General features: G+C 52.9%; 1 non-coding gene across 1 annotated transcript; it reads right to left on the bottom strand.

Annotated features, from left to right (window-relative positions):
• Nucleotides 1-197: 197 nt before the first annotated feature.
• On the bottom strand, nt 198-271 carry TRNAT-AGU (transfer RNA threonine (anticodon AGU)). The gene has a single exon. It is a non-coding gene; the product is annotated as a tRNA-Thr (tRNA).
• Between the last annotated feature and the right edge of the window lie 4,729 nt (nt 272-5,000).

Here is a 5,000-nt window from a genome sequence, read left to right as displayed (position 1 = left end):
AGCAACGAAATGCCTTAACCATTTCCAACCGTGTTGCTTTGCTTAGCTTTGTACTCTCCATTGCGATTCTGCGGTGATTGTCATGGATTGTTGCCGTTGGTTTTTACAAGGTTCGATATTACAGGAGGCTCTGCCGGCCACAGAAATGAATCTTAATCATCTCAACTCTGATATTTGGAACAGGAGGAAAATAAAGAAGGCACCACTGGGATTCGAACCCAGGATCTCCTGTTTACTAGACAGGCGCTTTGACCATCTAAGCCATGGCGCCTTTGCATACTAACCTTACTTATGAAATCACTGGGAATCTTAGGCGTATCACTGTCTCTTGACAGATGTATCAATTCTAGCAGATACGCAAGGACCTCTTTCAGTGGTAAATCACATCAAGAGGATATTATTGCAATCGAGCCCACATGCCATTCTCTGAACTCAGCGCTTTTTATCTTTCCAGCAGCCCACTGATTTTCTGAAGTTAAGAAGTTAATACATTAACCAGGCAGAAGTCAAAGTGAACGTTATGATTATTTAATGCAATATATACATCTCTCTCTCTCTCTCTCTCTCTCACAGCACTGGGGAGGTAGCTGCAGTGTACAGGCCATGACAAGAATGGTTTTAGTGTTTTAAAAACTCCCGTGGGTGTCCTGGCAGAAAGGAGGTGCAGGCTTCTTTTTTTGCATTAAACAGGAATTCTTGATGGGCAGGAGACCAATTTGAAAGGACTTCTCGACATGAGAAAGCAAAGCATGTCTCAGTTTACACCCATATACAGAAATCCAATGCAAACATCCAGATTTTTTTTTTAAATCTCACTTGCCATTTGATTTCCCACACACACCGACACTGCTTTGCACATCAAGTGATAGAAATATAGAAAATGCATTCTGCCATATTTAGATTGGTGTAGGATATGTATGTGTCATTACTGCTGAAAAACTATACAATAAGCACACACCTCCTACTTTCTTCAGTATAAAAGCTTCCAGCTGCAGCAATGAAATCTCCATGTAGAACTAACAGCCCTGAATCAATAATTTAATTGTACCTTCCTGTCAAATATGATGGGCCGCAATCCTCTTAGGCTGCAATCCTAACTATGATGTCTACTTGCGTTCCAGTCAGTTCAGTGGGGTTTATTTCCAGGGAAGCTAAGGGTTTTGCAGCCTTCATGGGTGTACCCAGCATGGGGCAGGGGGGTGCAGCTGCCCCCCCCTAGAAGGCCAAACCGCAGGCCTGACTAGGGAAGCAAATACCCTGCGCAGGCGCCCCACTTGTTGACACGGGAGGGGGGGAGGAAACGCTGCTGGTGCCGCGGCTCCACGGCGGCGGCTCCTCCTCTCAGCCCGCCCTGCCTACATTTGCACCAATCCCCGCCCACTAAAGCCTTCGCGCCTCCCAATGGAAAGCCCTGCCAGGCGGCAACCTCTCCTGCCTAAAAGTTCTGCTGGGCTGGCAAGCGAAGGAGACACGGCTCCCTGCATTGCTTGCAGCTGCTGCCGCACTCTGCCTCCCAGTTGGCTGCACTGCGATCGTCGGTGCCGCGGGCTGGAAATCGCCCCCTTCCCCCCTCCGCACCCCCCTACCCCCCCCCCCCGAGTTAGGAGTTGCTACTGAGACTCCTCCTGGGCCGGGAGAGAAAGTGCACCGACAGGAGCCAGTTCAGCCTCGGTGGGCAGAAGCCCACAAAGGAGGAGCGGGGGGCGGCGCCCGAAGGCGGTGGTCGTGGCTGCTGCAAGGAAGCTGCATGGGGGCATTTGCACCGGATTGCCGGCGGCAGGAGTAGCCCAGCGGCAGTGACCCTTCCTCGCCGCCCCCCACCGCTGGCAATAGGAAAGGAGCTGCCTTGGGGGGTGGCACAGCTCTCCGCTCCCCCTACGTGCATTGCCCTCTCCGGGCATTGGCTGCTGTTTCCTTCTTTGCAATGCGCCCCCCCCAGCCGCTCTCCCTTGCTGCCCCTGCCGAGAGAGGGGCGTTGAGGGCGGGGGAGCCGCTGCCGCCGCCGTAGAGTCACATCTGGGGGGGGGGGCTCGCCTGCCCTGCGCCACCCCACCTTTCCCATCTTTTGCTCCCTTGCGATGGGGAGGCGGCGGTGGCAGCTTCTTCTTCTTTGAGGGTCTCAGCTTGGCGGGGGGGGGGTCCACAGTATCCTCCCAGGCCATGGGGGGTGGCCCCCCAGGACTAGCAGACCTCTGAGCTCCTTCCCCATCCCAGATATATAGGGTGGGAACTGGCAAGGCTTCGGGGAGACCTGGAGGAGGGAAAGCGGGGCCCAAAGGGTTTTTTCAGGGGGGTGGCTAGCCGTAAATGGATGGGAGTGGTGTTTTCAGAGCAGGGCCGTCTTAAGCATACCTGGCGCCGTGGTGGTACGGATCCCTCTGGTGCCCCCACCCGCCCCGTTTCCCGGCGCGGCGGGCGTAGCTCACTGCGCAGCTGCCGCCTGGAGGGCCGGAGCCCTGTGCAACCCAGCCTGGGCGTAGGGCCGGCCCTGGGCCAGGGGGTGCTGCCCGCCCCCTGTTGTGACGCCCCTGCGTGCGACGGAGGCAGCCCCAGGCCCGCGCCTCTCCGGAAAGCAGCCTGAAGCCGCTGAACAGCTGAGAGGTGCGCCTGGGGCAGCCTCCGCCGCGCCTCTCAGCGGGTGCAGTGGCGCCCCTGGTGGCCTGGCGCCCTGGCACTCCGCGCCACAGGACCCGGGCCTAGAGACGGCCCTGCTTCAGAGCAGGGGAATTTCGTGTGAGAGAGTTTAGGGGGTTCATTTAGAGGCTGCAGCCGCCGCCGCAGAGTCGTTGGGCCCGCTGGCCCTGTAGCCCCACCCACATTCCCACTTTGTGGCCCCTCCCCTCCTGTGCCTTGGCCCCGCCCCTGAACGACCATGGCTTGTCCCCCCCTAGTTTTGATCCTGGGTACGCCCCTGGCAGCCTTTTGATCTTTCTACACTGGAAATTTAAAAAGTCTTCATTATTGCACCAACATTCCATCACATGCTCCAGCTTAACAAAAAAAAGCAGCAGTTGCATTCAGGTAAGAGTGAAAAGGCAGGTTTGTTTAACCCGCTATAGATATTTGGTCAGCAGGTGGGAGACTGTGTGTGACTCTCTGTGTGTGTCCCAACATACTCTGCCTGTGGGTGTCCCTTCTGTTTCTCATGCATGAATAAATGGTTGGCTTTTCTCCTGTGGCGTTAATCTCTGTGTAAGAGGAGAGATGGCACGCTTTACCAGGGATTTTGTTGTGGAATAGGCAAAGCCCACTCCAATCCCCAATTGATTATGGCCCTGCTGCATTCATTCCCAGGGAATCTTACAAGTATCTTTGCAAATTATCCACAGGGTCCTGGAAATGTACTAGGAAATCAGGGCCGTCTCAAGCTGGTCAGGCGCCCTGGCGCCGTGGTGCCGAGATTGCTACGGCGCCCCCGCCCTTGTGGGCAGGCGCAGCGCACAGCGTCCTCCTGCCGGCCTGGCACCCTGGCACCCCGTGCCACCGAGACTACCCCTAGACCCGGGCCTGTAGGAAATACACAAATATACCAAGAGAAGGTGAGGAGGGGCTCACAAGTCACAAATCAAGACTGTGGCCTTGCTAGATTTGGGAAATAGATGCCCCAAAGCAGAAGGAATGGAATTATGTGTATGGGAATAATCTTTAGTCCTCAGAAGGTACCATCTCTCAACCAATCTGAACCCATTTTCTTCACCCTAGTTAACCTCTGTCCCCTGTGTTCATGTTGATACTTTCACACATTCCCTCTAATTGCAAGATTTGGCCAAGCACTGGATTCTTCACTCTCAGACTTCAGGATCCTCTGGAGATATAAGCTTAGAAGTTTCAGAATCGTGCTGGGGAAGGAATCAGACATTTTAAAACTAGAAAGCAGCATTTTCCCCATTCAGAGGCTTTCTTCGGACATCCACCCTTGGATTTCTGTTCCCATTATAGACTCATTTTCTTCTCTTTGGGAACCACACACCAATGAAGCAGGAGGGTGGAGGGTCCTTTTGAAGAGCATCTGGGAACCAAGCAATTAGGCACAGCTGGGTTGAATGAGTTCACAGCCTTGTGCAGGGTAAGGGTTGGTATGAGGCAGGGGCCACTTAAAAAGAAGGCGCCAGAACACACCAATAGGAGTGGCACGGATGCCCATTCACCATACTTGATCCAGTCCTGGACAAGCATGACTGAAGAGGTGCCACCAGTCCCCACAGGCACTCCTGCCCCCACGGCCACAGCCAAGACCTCTGTCAAGAAGAGTTAGAGGGCAGTGGCATCAGGGGGAGCCTCCAAGCCCACCATAGCTAATAGGAATGTTGACAATTGAGATTGTTGTTGACAATTGAGGTTGTTCTTTACAGATGTCTTCCCACTATATTCTTTCAGAGTTGCACATTTAGTTTTGGTTTCCCAACAAGATACATTAATAGATGGTGACATAGGGAAGGTTCACCTGTGAGATCTGGGAACTAGTGCCTTGCATGTTCACTCTAAAAAAACTCCCATTGATAAGGGAAGTTAGGGTACCATCTCAAATCCCACCATTTCTTAGCCTAGTTTCATAACTGCAGAATCCATGTACATAATCTGACTTCCCCACACAAATTTTAAATCGGCTTGCAGAGTCATTGTGGCTGTGCGTGTGGCAGGGCAGAGTTGGGGTTATAGGAGCTGGGAAATCCAACAACATCTGAAGTGCCACAGATTCTCAACCTTTTCATTAGTTTCCAAACCCTTAATAGTACCTGCCACAGCAGAACAAATGGGAATTATGACCTGGAGCACCTTGAGATTTCCATTCTACTCTGCTAACTCTAGACTGGAAACCGCCAATAAAGAAATAATTAGCTGCATATGTCATCAAATATACTGAGAAAGGCCAGTTGGAAGCTGGAAGACAAGATACTGTACATGCTGGGACGGGGGATTTGTGGTTCTCCAGATGCTGTTGACCTATGCCCTCAATTTCCCTCAACATTGGCCATGTTTAGTTGTGTTCGATGGAAGTT

The sequence above is a fragment of the Zootoca vivipara genome, chromosome 13 (genome assembly GCF_963506605.1).
Source record: "Zootoca vivipara chromosome 13, rZooViv1.1, whole genome shotgun sequence".
Classification (NCBI taxonomy): Eukaryota; Metazoa; Chordata; class Lepidosauria; order Squamata; family Lacertidae; genus Zootoca; species Zootoca vivipara.
The sequence above is the reverse complement of the archived record's forward strand: the minus strand, read 5'-3'. Positions and strand labels throughout refer to the sequence as shown.